This window comes from Podarcis tiliguerta (assembly GCF_965153285.1).
Source record: "Podarcis tiliguerta genome assembly, chromosome: 7".
Taxonomy (NCBI): domain Eukaryota; kingdom Metazoa; phylum Chordata; class Lepidosauria; order Squamata; family Lacertidae; genus Podarcis; species Podarcis tiliguerta.
This window is the reverse complement of record NC_139540.1, coordinates 88,715,588-88,730,478: the sequence shown is the minus strand read 5'-3', so window position 1 is coordinate 88,730,478 and position 14,891 is coordinate 88,715,588. Positions and strand designations below refer to the sequence as shown.

Here is a 14,891-nt window from a genome sequence, read left to right as displayed (position 1 = left end):
ACAAATCCATCTAAGTCTTGAGGTTAAAAGGAGTCAGAGTTTATGAACCATATGGCCATATTCTTCCCTGTATTCTTTAGGCAAGGAGTGGGGAATTGTTATATTTCAAAAAGTGAAAATCTGGACACAAAAGTTATTGAGCTTGGGGGGGGGGGGGTTCTTTCAAAGTATAGCATGCTGTGAACTTTGGGTCGCAATTCCTTAACCTCTCCCACGCTGCCAATTTTATGTTATAACCAAAATCCCTTGCCCAGTGTATCATCACTGATTTGACCTACTTGTCTTTCGTATACCATTCTAATAACAATTTATACATTTTCAAAAGTAATTTAGCCTTATATTCTAACAGCTCTTTTACAAATTTGGAAATTTAGAAACCTGGGTGGGTGAACAGTGTGGAGTTGGTCTCACCCAGTTGTGCCCACCTGGGTACTCAGTGCAGCACCAGGCCAGACTTGAGGGTCGGAGAGGGCAAATTGTTATGGTCTATAGAGATTCTTTCTGTGTCTCCAGGCTCCCTGTCCAGTTGGGGGGGCAGCCTAGGGTGTGTGTTCGGTGTTGGCAACTGGGACAGATTAGGTATTCTGGTGGTTTACTGACTGCCTTGCTGCCCAGCAGTCTCCCTGCTTGAGCTGACAGAGCTGGTCTCGGAGGTAGTGTTGAGGACGACCAGACTGCTGGTTCTGGGAGACTTCAAAATCCATGCCGAGGCAGCTGGCTCTGGGGTGGCTCAGGACTTCATGGCTGCCATGACAACCATGGGGCTATCCCAACATGTCACTGGCCCAATGCACATGGCAGGCCACACTCTGGACCTTGTCTTCTCTACTGGACAGGAAGAGGGTGATTTGGAGGTGGGGGACATTGACATCAGTCCCTTGTCATGGTCAGATCAAGGATGCCAGCGCCTTTTACCCTCTGCAGACGTGGGGGACCTGTTAGGAAGGTCCACCCTTGGAAGCTGATGGATCCAATGGGATTCCAAACAGCTCTGGAGGATTTTCTGGCTGATATGACTGGTGCTCCTGTCAAAGCCCTGGCTGACCTCTGGAACACCTGAATGGCTTGGGCTATTGACACGATTGCCCCTGAGCACCCTCTCCCACTTCGTGGAACCCGATTGGCCCCCTGGTATACTCCAGAGCTTAGGGTGAGGAAACAAGCTGGGAGATGGCTTGAATGCAAGAGGAGGAAAGATCCGAATGAATGCAACCAAACACTGGTAAGGGCTCATTATTGAGCCTACCTGGTGGCAGTGAAGGCAGCAAAGAAGGCATACTTTGCTGCCTCCATTGCATCCTCATCATGTCATCTGGCAGAACTTTTCTGGGTTGTACAGGGCCTTTTACAGGCTGACTCAAAGGAGGTGGTGAAACCAATGGTAGCTATGAGTTGTTTGCAAACCATTTTAAGGATAGAATTGCTTGCATACACCAGGATTTTGACTCTGTTGTTATAGCAGATGAATCTCATGGGGTGTCCAGAGCACAGTCTAGTCCTTTTGTGTTGGATGAGTTGCAGTTGGTAAGGCTCGAGGATGTACACAAGGTGCTTGGATCAGTCAGGGCAACCACTTGTGCTCTAGACCCTTGCCCCTCTTGGCTGATCCCTCTGCTGGATTTTCAGCAGGGAGAAAAAAACAGTTGGCTGGCCAGGGAGATGATCAATCCCTCTTTACAAGAGGGAGTGGTCCCTGCCTGTTTCAAGGAGGCAGTGGTAAAACCACTCCTTAAGAAACCTTCCCTGAATTCAGAAAACATAACAAACTACTGGCCAGTTGCTAATCTCCCTTTCCTGGACAAGGTAAAAATAAAATAAAAATATTATTATTTATACCCCATCCATCTGACTGAGTTTCCCCAGCCACTCTGGGTGGCTGCCAACAGAATATTAAACAGAATAAAATATCAAACATTAAGAACTGCCCATAACAGTTCCCTAAACTGGTTCTGAAGAGAGTGGTCGAAGACCAGATCCAGCTGCTTTTGGAAGAAACTGATTTTCTGGATCCATTTCAATTGGGGTTTAGGCCTGGTTTTGGCACAGAAACTGCTTCTAGTCGCCCTGTATGATTGACCTCTGTTGAGAGAGAGACAAGGGAAACATGTCCTGTTAATTGTTCTTGACCTCTCAGCGGCTTTCGGTACTATCGAAAATGGTATCCTTCTGGAGCGACTCTCCAAACTAGGGGTGGGTGGCACCACTTTGCGGTGCTTCCAGTCCTTCTTGGATGGTCATTCCCAGAGGGTGTTACTTGGGAAGTGCTTTTCAGCCCTGTGGAACCCTCAATGTGGGGTTCCGCAGGGCTCAATCCTATCCCCCACATTGTTTAACATCTACATGAAACCGCTGGGTGGGGTTATCCGGAGGTTTGGAGTATGTTGTCAGCAGTATGCTGATGTCACTCAGCTCTGTTTCTCCTTTACATCTGCAGGTGAGGCAATGGAAGTGCTGGACCAGTGTCCTGCCTCGGTAATGGACTGGATGAGAGCCAACAGACTGAAGCTCAATCCAGATAAGACTGAGGCACCCTAGACCAGATGGCTGGGAGGTTGCCTGCTCTTGATGGGGTTACACTTCCCCTGAAGGAGCAGGCTTGGGGATACTCCTGGATCCTTTGCAGTTGCTTTGAGGCTCAGGTGGCCTCAGTGGCTCGAAGTGCTTTCCATCACCTTCGGCTGGTGGCTTAGCTATGCCCCTATCTGGACAGGGATAGCCTAACTACTGTTGCCAATGCTCTGATAACCTCAAGGTTAGATTACTGCAATGCGTTATACATAGGGCTGCCTCTGAAGATGGTTCGGAAACTTCATCTGGTGCAGAATTCAGCTGCCAGTTGCTCACCGGAACAAAACAGTTTGAGCATATTACACTGATCCTGGTCTAACTGCTGGTTTTGACCTATAAAGCCTTAAATGACTCAGGACAGCAATACCTCAAGGACCGCCTCTTCGCCTATGAACCTACCCAGTCTCTGAGATCATTTTCTGAGGCCCTTCTTCGTGTGCCTCCTCCTCAAGAGGTCTGGAGGGTGGCAACATGAGAACGGGCCTTCTCTGCAGTGCTCCCTGTCTATGGAATGCTCTCCCCAGGGAAGTTCGCCTGGCGCCTTCATTATACACCTTTAGACACCAGGCAAAAATGTTCCTTTTTAACGAGGCCTTTGGCTGATCTGATTTACAGCCTATGCCCTTTTAAAATGTGGCTCTTTTTTGAGCAGTATTATTGGGTTATTGCCTTTATTTTTATTTTACATACTGTGATCCTTTTATGTGAACTGCCCTGAGACCTCCGGGTTTATAAATTCATATAAATTCATAGAATCATATAAATTCATAGAATCATAGAATCATAGAACCATAGAGTTGGAAGAGACCACAAGGGCCATCGAGTCCAACCCCCTGCCAAGCAGGAAACACCATCAGAGCACTCTTGACATATGGTTGTCAAGCCTCTGCTTAAAGACCTCCAAAGAAGAAGACTCCACCACACTCCTTGGCAGCAAATTCCACTGTCGAACAGCTCTTACTGTCAGGAAGTTCTTCCTAATGTTTAGATGGAATCTTCTTTCTTGTAGTTTGGATCCATTGCTCCGTGTCCGCTTCTCTGGAGCAGCAGAAAACAACCTTTCTCCCTCCTCTATGTGACATCCTTTTATATATTTGAACATGGCTATCATATCACCCCTTAACCTCCTCTTCTCCAGGCTAAACATGCCCAGCTCCCTTAGCCGTTCCTCATAAGGCATGGTTTCCAGGCCTTTGACCATTTTGGTTGCCCTCATCTGGACACGTTCCAGTTTGTCAGTGTCCTTCTTGAACTGTGGTGCCCAGAACTGGACACAGTACTCCAGGTGAGGTCTGACCAGAGCAGAATACAGTGGCACTATTACTTCCCTTGATCTAGATGCTATACTCCTATTGATGCAGCCCAGAACTGCATTGGCTTTTTTAGCTGCCACGTCACACTGTTGCCTCATGTCAAGTTTGTGGTCAACCAAGACTCCTAGATCCTTTTCACATGTACTGCTCTCAAGCCAGGTGTCACCCATCTAGTATTTGTGCCTCTCATTTTTTTTGCCCAAGTGCAATACTTTACATTTCTCCCTGTTAAAGTTCATCTTGTTTGTTTTGGCCCAGTTCTCTAATCTGTCAAGGTCGTTTTGAAGTGTGATCCTGTCCTCTGGGGTGTTAGCCACCCCTCCCAGTTTGGTGTCATCTGCAAATTTGATCAGGATGCCCTTGAGTCCATCATCCAAGTCGTTGATAAAGATGTTGAATAAGACCGGGCCTAAGACAGAACCCTGTGGCACCCCACTAGTCACTCTTCTCCAGGATGAAGAGGAACCATTGATGAGCACCCTTTGGGTTCGGTCAGTCAGCCAGTTACAAATCCACTGAGTGGTAGCATAGTCAAGACCGCATTTTACCAGCTTCTTTACAAGAATATCATGGGGCACCTTGTCAAATGCCTTGCTGAAATCAAGGTAGACTACATCCACTGCGTTCCCTTCACCTACCAGGCTTGTAATTCTGTCAAAAAATGAGATCAGGTTAGTCTGACATGACTTATTTTTCAGAAATCCATGCTGACTATTGGTGATCACAGCATTCCTTTCTAGGTGCTCACAGACTGTTTGCTTAATGATCTGCTCCAGAATCTTCCCTGGTATTGATGTCAGACTGACTGGGCGATAATTATGTGGGTCCTCTCTTTTCCCCTTTTTGAAAATAGGGACAACATTTGCCCTCCTCCAGTCTGCCGGGACTTCGCCTGTTCTCCAGGAAGTCTCAAAGATGACTGCCAGTGGTTCTGAGATCACATCTGCCAGTTCTTTTAATACTGTTGGATGCAGTTCATCTGGCCCTGGAGACTTGAATACATCTAAACTAGCCAAGTATTCTTGTACTATCTCCTTAGTTATTCTGGGCTGTGTTTCCTCTGCTGAATCATTTGCTCCAAATTCTTCAGGTCGGGCATTGTTTTCCTTATCGGAGAAGACTGAGGCAAAGAAGGCATTGAGGAATCATAGAATCATAGAATCATAGAATCATAGAGTTGGAAGAGACCACAAGGGTCATCGAGTCCAACCCCCTGCCAAGCAGGAAACACCATCAGAGCACTCCTGACATATGGTTGTCAAGCCTCTGCTTAAAGACCTCCAAAGAAGGAGACTCCACCACACTCCTTGGCAGCAAATTCCACTGTCAAACAGCTCTTACTGTCAGGAAGTTCTTCCTAATGTTTAGGTGGAATCTTCTTTCTTGTAGTTTGGATCCATTGCTCCGTGTCCGCTTCTCTGGAGCAGCAGAAAACAACCTTTCTACCTCCTCTATGTGACATCCTTTTATATATTTGAACATGGCTATCATATCACCCCTTAACCTCCTCTTCTCCAGGCTAAACATGCCCAGCTCCCTTAGCCGATCCTCATAAGGCATTGTTTCCAGGCCTTTGACCATTTTGGTTGCCCTCCTCTGTACACGTTCTAGTTTGTCAGTATCCTTCTTGAACTGTGGTGCCCAGAACTGGACACAGTACTCCAGGTGAGGTCTGACCAGAGCAGAATACAGTGGCACTATAACTTCCCTTGATCTAGATGCTATACTCCTATTGATGCAGCCCAGAATTGCATTGGCTTTTTTAGCTGCCGCGGCACACTGTTGGCTCATGTTAAGTTTGTGGTCAACCAAGACTCCTAGATCCTTTTCACATGTACTGCTCTCAAGCCAGGTGTCACCCATCTTGTATTTGTGCCTCTCATTTTTTTTGCCCAAGTGCAATACTTTACATTTCTCCCTGTTAAAATTCATCTTGTTTGTTTTGGCCCAGTTCTCTAATCTGTCAAGGTCGTTTTGAAGTGTGATCCTGTCTTCTGGGGTGTTAGCCACCCCTCCCAGTTTGGTGTCATCTGCAAATTTGATCAGGATGCCCTTGAGTCCATCATCCAAGTCGTTGATAAAGATGTTGAATAAGACCGGGCCCAAGACAGAACCCTGTGGCACCCCACTAGTCACTCTTCTCCAGGGTGAAGAGGAACCATTGATGAGCACCCTTTGGGTCCGGTCAGTCAGCCAGTTACAAATCCACTGAGTGGTAGCATAGTCAAGACCGCATTTTACCAGCTTCTTTACAAGAATATCATGGGGCACCTTGTCAAATGCCTTGCTGAAATCAAGGTAGACTACATCCACTGCGTTCCCTTCATCTACCAGGCTTGTAATTCTGTCAAAAAATGAGATCAGGTTAGTCTGACATGACTTATTTTTCAGAAATCCATGCTGACTATTGGTGATCACAGCAGGAGTTCAGCCCTTTCTGTGTCCCCTGTTTGCATTTCACCATCTTCTCTTCTGAGTGACCCCACTGTTTCTTTGTTCTTCCTTTTGCTACGGACATACCCATAAAAGCCTTTTTTGTTGCTTTTAACCTCTCTAGCAAGCCTGAGTTCATTCTGTGCTTTAGCTTTTCTGACTTTGTGTCTACATGTGCTGGCTATTTGTTTGAATTCCTCTTTGGTGGTTTCCCCCCTTTTCCATTTTTTGTACACATCCTTTTTAAATCTTAACTCAGTTAAAAGTTCTTTAGATAGCCACCCTGGCTTCTTTAGGCACCTTCCATGTTTCCGTCTCATTGGTATTGCCTGAAGTTGTGCTTTTACTATCTCCCTCTTAACAAACTCCCAGCCATCATGAACTCCCTTTCCTTTTAGTATTACTGTCCATGGGATCTCACCCAGCACTTCCCTAAGTTTTATGAAGTCGGCTTTCTTAAAGTCAAGAAATTGAGTCCTAGTATGCTTGGCTGCTCCTTTCCGCTGTATAGTAAACTTCAGAAGAGCATGATCACTTGCGCCTAATGATCCTTCCACTTCTACCCCACTAACCAGGTCATCAACATTGGTTAGGACCAGATCTAAAATGACTGTTCCTCTTGTTGCTTCTCCCACTTTCTGGACAATGAAGTTGTCTGCAAGGCCAGTGAGGAATCTGTTTGACCTTATGCTCTTGGCTGAGTTTGACATCCAACAAATATCCGGGTAATTGAAGTCCCCCAATTACTACTATCTCCCTTCCTTTTGCTTGCTTGGCCATCTGTTCCAGGAAGGCATCATCTATGTCCTCCGTTTGGCTTGGGGATCTATAGTAAACTCCCACAATGAGGTCTCTGTTATTCTTCTCTCCCTTAATTTTGACCCAAATGCTCTCACTTTGGCTTTGGGGTTCTAAATCTTGGATCTCTTCACAGGTATACACATCCCTGACATATAACGCCACTCCTCCTCCTTTCTTGTCTGGTCTGTTTCTCTGAAATAGATTGTATCCCTCCATTATTACATTCCAATTGTGGGACTTATCCCACCAGGTTTCAGTGATGCCTATTATGTCATATTTAGTTTGCTGTACCAAGAGCTCAAGCTCATCTTGTTTATTTCACATGCTTTGCACATTAGTGTACAGACATTGAAGTCCATTAATCATTCCCCCGTATCTCCTATTTAAGGATTTTTTCCTCCCACCACTGGGTCTGCTTGCTGTTTGCTCCATTTGGTCTATGACATTTGGATGATCATCTTCATCTATTGATAGACACCTACCTTCAGGAGCTCTGTCTCCCTCCCCCACATTAGTCAGTTTAAAGCCCTCCTGATGAGGTTTCTGAGATTTTTGGCAAAAACATTCCTCCCAACCCTTGTGAGGTGCAGCCCATCGCTTGCCAGAAGTCCATCTTCAAGAAACTGCAGTCCATGATCTAAGAATCCAAACCGTTCCTGTTTACACCATTTGCGAAGCCAGCTGTTCACTTCCACTATTTTCCCCTCTCTCCCTGGGCCACTTCGTTCAACTGGGAGGACAGATGAGATAACAATTTGTGCATTTAATTGCTTCAATTTCCTGCCCAGAGCCTCGTAGTCTCTTTTGATCTTCTGGAGGCTATTGCTTGCAGTGTCATTGGTTCCCACATGAACCAAGAGGAAGGGGTATTTGTCAGTGGGTTTTATGATTCCTTGCAGTCGTTCAGTTACATCTTGGATCTTAGCCCCGGGGAGACAGCACACTTCTCGAGACATCTTGTCAGGCCCACAGATCACTGCTTCTGTTCCCCTCAGTAGGGAATCCCCTATCACCACTACACGCCTCCTCTTAGGTTTGGTCGGGGTTCTTCCATGAGCTGTCCGTTCCAAGGTCGCCTGCACATTCCCTGAGGACTGACTTTGCTGCTCGTCTTCATATACCTGATCGACTGTAATGAGGGAGAGATCCTCAAATGGAGTCTGTTCTTCGTCTTCCATGCTAGGGGAGAGGACTTCAAAGCGATTCTGTATTTCTAAACAATCAGAGCGAACCCTGGCCCTCCTACTTCTTTGAGTCACGTTTCTCCATTTATCTGGCACCTGTGTTTGTGAACTAGCCTCCTTCTCACGGGTGTCCCCTGTCTCCTCCTTGGTGGAGACGGTGTTCTCTGTTGCTTCCAAGAAGAGCTCCAGCTCTCTAATTCTTTGGAGCGTAGCTACACGTTCCTCCAGTTGCTGGACTTTGTCTTTTAAGAGGGCAATCAACATACAATTGCTGCAGGTAAAGCTGCCTGCAACCTTTGGCAAGATGGCAAACATTGCGCAGGAACCGCAGGCGACTGCTGCTGTTCCCTCACCCTCCATCTTGAGAACGTGTCATTGGGGGTTGCTACAGTGGTCCTCCATCTTAAAAAGCGTGAAGACAGGACAATTACCCCCCCCTAAAAAAAACCTAGGTCTCCCCCAACAAACGTTTGAGACTAGCTCCCCTAAATCTAAAAGATGGATCAAACTGTGCGCGCCGCTGCCCTGCTAGCTCTGATAAGCTCCTCCCACAGCTAATCACCTGCCTCAACAGAAACCCTGCCCCCTCTGACCTTTGCACAGGGAGAGCAGCTAATCAGCCACAAAGAATCATAGAATCATAGAGTTGGAATAGACCACAAGGGCCATCGAGTCCAACCCCCTGCCAAGCAGGAAACACCATCAGAGCACTCCTGACATATGGTTGTCAAGCCTCTGCTTAAAGACCTCCAAAGAAGGAGACTCCACCACACTCCTTGGCAGCAAATTCCACTGTCAAACAGCTCTTACTGTCAGGAAGTTCTTCCTAATGTTTAGGTGGAATCTTCTTTCTTGTAGTTTGGATCCATTGCTCCGGGTCCGCTTCTCTGGAGCAGCAGAAAACAACCTTTCTCCCTCCTCTATGTGACATCCTTTTATATATTTGAACATGGCTATCATATCACATAAATAATAATAAAACTGTAACCAAACAGTTAATAATCCTCTTATATTATTTATTTCGGCTCATGATCCATTTGCATTAATAATTCTTTATAAGATACCCAGTAATTTCTCATTTATTTATTTTTTACGGATATCACCTCCATGGGGAAAGTCGCCATGCTTTCCTTACTGCATGATTCAGAAAAGCTTTATGAACTTTAACCTTCTCATACCACAAATATGTGTGCCAACCAAATCTGTTATTGTCACCTTCAAGGTCTAAAACATCAGTATTTTTTAGCAATATCCATTCCTTTAACCAGTTCATCCTTCCCCACACCTCTAAGTTTTTATTTATTTCTCTCCATGTTCTTACATAATTATCTTTAAAAATATTTATATTCTTTGCTGTTAGCCACACTGCTAGGTATTTGACTTTCTTTTCGATCATTAATCCTGTTAATGACTGTACTTCTTTTTTATACTGATCAGTCATGTTTCCCCCCAAAAAATTTTTTTTGCTTTTATTTAACTTAAAACCCGCTACTTCTCCAAATTTAGAAATCTGTTCCAGAACCCTTGGTATACTAACCATAGGGTCTTCCACAGTTACCACCACATCATCTGTGAATGCCTTCAGTTTACAGTGGACCTCGGGTTACAGACGCTTCAGGTTACATACATTTTAGGGTACAAGACTCCTCTAACCCAGAAATAGTACCTTGGGTTAAGAACCTTGCTTCAGGATGAGAACAGAAATCGTGCAGCAATGGCGCAGCAGCAGCAGGAGGTCCCATTATCTAAAGTGGTGCTTCAGGTTAAGAACAGTTTCAGGTTAATAACGGACCTCCAGAACGAATTAAGTTCTTAACCCAAGGTACCACTGTATATGCTTTATAACCCACTGTTATCCCTTTGATTTCTTCATCAGATCTAAGTCTTCTGGCCAATAATGTTAACAGGAGACATCCCTGTCTTATACACTGGAATTATACACTGCAAATGGAAAGGCTGGCTTTTGAAAGACATACCATTCAGGCTTCTGGTCTGAGGGATTCATTTCACTGCAGCTGAGCACACACTCCCTATTGAAAATAGGAGGCTCACACAGACACCAGTGTCCCCCACATTCCATGTTTCAAAGAAGGCATTCATTGGTGATGCTAAGTCACCTTTTTTTGTCCTCAGGTCTGCAAATATTGGTCTTTGCATTCCACAGACTGCATTTCAAGTCTCTGAATGGAAACCCATTTATTTTATTTTAATTCAGTGGAAAGCCTTGCTTAATCAATCCCCATTCAATGCACACACAAAATTACATTTACAAAGTATAGGTAGAAGAGTGGGGGAGGGGGGAGCCAAACAAAGATGAACAATAAAAATGAGGTTGTTATACCGTAATTCTCCCTACTCCTTTTTTTAAAACCCTCAAAAAATACAGTTCCCTCCCCCCCCCCCTCCAGGAATTCAGATTTTAGAGTGAATCCAAGATTCTGTTACAAGAGACAAATCACATCTATGGTCTCATAGTGGTGGTAACGAACTGCAGCCTTAGCAGATATTTATTTATTTCTTTATTTAGTCATTCATTTTTGCAGGAGAAATGGAAACATGTTCCTCTTTGCTGTGCAGTCCAGCCACACCTCTTCCTCTTAAACACCTACTCCCCAAAGTCCCCTCTTTAGCATAGTTTACCCAAGAGAGGTTACCAGATCAGAGGAAGTAGGCTAATTCTCGCATTGGTGGTGTTCTACCTGAACCATGAGATTAAAAGGAGAGCTCTACATTTAATGATTAACAGAGAAGGTGACAGGCACTCCAATTTTCCACTAAGGAAATCCAGATTCTGTGACCTACATAAATTGCACAAATGGAGCAATATGCATAATTTGATATTTTTCTTATGTACAGGAGGGTATGTAATGCTCCAAAACCCTACTTTATGACCACTGGAAACTTACTCACAGAAGGAGCCATAGCTCCGTAGCAGAACATACAGTATACTTTGCACCAAGAAGGTTCCAATGTCAGTCCCTGATATCTCCAGTGAGAGGTGTCTGTAGTAAATAAAGTCAGAAGAGACCTCTCTGCCTGAGACCTTGGCAGAGTAGAAAAAAGGAGATGAGTAGAGTGTGCAATACACAGCTAGATGGGCAAATGATTGGATCAAGTAGAAGGTATCTCCCAGTCCTCCTGGATTTCACATCCTGTTTGGCTTTTGTGATTCACCAGTTTTCCTGCATACACTTCAAAGTATTATCTTTGCAGACCCTCCAAGTGTCCCTATTTTCCAGGGACGTCCCTGATTTAGAGAAGCTGTCCCAGTTTCTGATTTGATCCCAGACTGTCCCACTTTTCCTTGGGACATCCCTATCTTCATGGGAGAAATGTTGGAGGGTATGGCATTATACGACCTCTGAGCTGTCTGAAGGCAATCATGTATAGGGAATGGTTTTTTAATTTTTTATGTTTTTATATCTGTTGGAAGCTAGGGACGCGGGTGGCGCTGTGGGTTAAAGCCTCAGCGCCTAGGCCTTGCCGATCGAAAGGTCGGTGGTTCGAATCCCCGTGGCGGGGTGCGCTCCCGCTGTTTGGTCCCAGCGCCTGCCAACCTAGCAGTTCGAAAGCACTCTCGGGTGCAAGTAGATAAATAGGGACCGCTTACTAGCGGGAAGGTAAACAGCGTTTCTGTGTGCGGCTCTGGCTCGCCAGAGCAGCGATGTCACGCTGGCCACGTGACCCGGAAGTGTCTTCGGACAGCGCTGGCCCCCGGCCTCTTTGAGTGAGATGGGCGCACAACCCTAGAGTCTGTCAAGACTGGCCCGTACAGGCAGGGGTACTTTTACCTTTACCTTATCTGTTGGAAGCTGGAGCAACCCAGCAAGATGTGTGGGGCATAAATAGTAAAATTACCATTATGGAATGAGATGTCCCTATTTTCATAGGACATGGAGGGTATGTCTTTGTGGTCAAGGCATAAGGACTTGAAAGTTGGTGCTGATTTTTAAAATATATATATAGTTTTAAAATATTGCAAAAATGCTCTGGGCTTTGGAAGGAAGGTGTGGTGGGGATTCCAGAGCTGCACTGATCCTCTTGAATGCTCTTGCTCACCCCAGGAGAGAAAAATGCATGCTTACAGAGCAGCAAAAAAGCTATGAATGTTACCATCAATTTTATTTATGTGTCTTTTCATAGGTGTTGAAAAATATTACATGGTACAAAAAGCCATAAACAGTCTACAACATGTCAACAGTTAAAATTCAGACAAAGACATCAAAATATTAAATGACAATCCATGGGAACCTTTCAAAGCCGCACGAGGCAACTTCCTTACCTGAGGTGCAGTGTTGAAACTGTCTCTACTCCTATTAAAATATCACCTCTCTCTGTCTTCTGGGGCTTGGAAGAATTACTTCACACACACACACACACACACACACACACACATGCTCTGCCATTTTCCTGACTCCAGAAGAATTCCCTGCCTTGCAACAGAGGCAACCTCATAGAATCATAGAGTTGGAAGAGACCACAAGGGCCATCGAGTCCAACCCCCTGCCAAGCAGGAAACACCATCAGAGCACTCCTGACATATGGTTGTCAAGCCTCTGCTTAAAGACCTCCAAAGAAGGAGACTCCACCACACTCCTTGGCAGCAAATTCCACTGTCGAACAGCTCTTACTGTCAGGAAGTTCTTCCTAATGTTTAGGTGGAATCTTCTTTCTTGTAGTTTGGATCCATTGCTCCGGGTCCGCTTCTCTGGAGCAGCAGAAAACAACCTTTCTCCCTCCTCTATGTGACATCCTTTTATATATTTGAACATGGCTATCATATCATATGGCTATCATATCATATTAAAAAGTAGAGACATCACCTTGCCAACAAAGGTCCGTATAGTAAAAGCTATGGTTTTCCCAGTAGTGATGTATGGAAGTGAGAGCTGGATCATAAAGAAGGCTGATCGCCGAAGAATTGACGCTTTTGAATTATGGTGCTGGAGGAGACTCTTGAGAGTCCCATGGACTGCAAGAAGATCAAACGCATCCATTCTTAAGGAAATCAGCCCTGAGTGCTCACTGGAAGGACAGATCGTGAAGCTGAGGCTCCAATACTTTGGCCATCTCATGAGAAGAGAAGACTCACTGGAAAAGACCCTGATGTTGTGAAAGATGGAGGGCACAAGGAGAAGGGGACGACAGAGGATGAGATGGTTAGACAGTGTTCTCGAAGCTACAAACATGAACCTGACCAAACTGCGGGTGGCAGTGGAAGACAGGAGTGCCTGGCATGCTCTGGTCCATGGGGTCACGAAGAGTCGGACACGACTGAACGACTAAACAACAACAACATCATATCACCCCTTAACCTCCTCTTCTCCAGGCTAAACATGCCCAGCTCCCTTAGCCGTTCCTCATAAGGCATCATTTCCAGGCCTTTGACCATTTTGGTTGCCCTCCTCTGGACACGTTCCAGTTTGTCAGTGTCCTTGAACTGTGGTGCCCAGAACTGGACACAGTACTCCTGGTGAGGTCTGACCAGAGCAGAATACAGTGGCACTATTACTTCCCACCTGAGAGCACAGTCCCAATCCTGATGGAGAGGGCTGGGGAAGCAGAGAGGGTTGTAAGGAGTTCCCTTTCTTGACAGTCTCTGTTAGCAGAGCAGAAGTGATGGGGGAGACTGTTGTGGGAGAGGTCCCTGCTTTGCTCTGGTGGAAAGCCCCAATGGCTTTGTGGATCCCCCAATGAATAGAATAGCATTAGGGTTTTGTTTTTTTGTTTTTTGCTGCTGCATCACACTGTTGACTCATGTTAAGCTTGTGGTCCACCAAGACCCCTAGATCCTTTTCACATGTACTGCTAGTAAGCCAATTGTCCCCCATCCTATATATGTGCATCTGGTTCTTCCTGCCTAAGTGCAGAACCTTACTTCTTCACCTTACTTCTTCACTGAAATTCATTCTGTTAGCTTGCACCCAGTTCTCCAAATTGTTAAGGTCATTTTGAATTCTGATTCTGTCTTCTATGGAAATAGCTACCCCTCACAGTTTGGTGTCAACTGCACATTTGATGAGCATCCCCTCAATTCCTTCATCCAAATCATTTATAAAGATGTTAAACAACAATGGGCCCAGGACAAAGAGAACCCTGTCACTTGTCACTTTTTTCCAGGATGACGAGGAACCATTAATGAACATGCTTTGGGTTCTGTCAGTCAAGGAGTAACAATTCCACCTACCAGTTACCCTGTTCAACCCACATTTTACTATTTTGACAAAGTCTCCGAGCCAGAATATCATGGCCTCCACCTCTCCATCTTCAACTGCACCTATTTAGAAGAGCTTTTTCGCATTCTGCACAGTGTTATGCAACTTATCTAAAAATCTGCCAAATATAGAAGAGTGCTTCTGAGCATAGACAGAGTTCCTTTCTCCTGGCCAATTAAAGAGCAAGGCTCCGGGTGTTTTGATAACCCCCCGCCCTCCTCCTGCTTTTTTTTCTTTCTGGGAATTGCAGCGGAGCCCCCTACCGTACCTTCCTCGACACAGTTTTGGAACAATGCCGCACGTTATTCTTTTTCGGAAACTTTCACAGCTCTTGCTTATGAGACCAGGCATGTGCGTGTGGCACAGCTGGATTCAAC

At 45.4% G+C, this 14,891-nt stretch overlaps 1 protein-coding gene across 1 annotated transcript in view; it reads right to left on the bottom strand.

Moving 5' to 3' along the window:
* LOC310682056 (uncharacterized protein) overlaps positions 1-14,891 on the bottom strand; it is a gene marked incomplete at its 3' end in the record, with an annotated part of 194,826 nt that overhangs the window by 52,658 nt on the left and 127,277 nt on the right. The gene's annotated exons all lie outside the window — the stretch shown is intronic.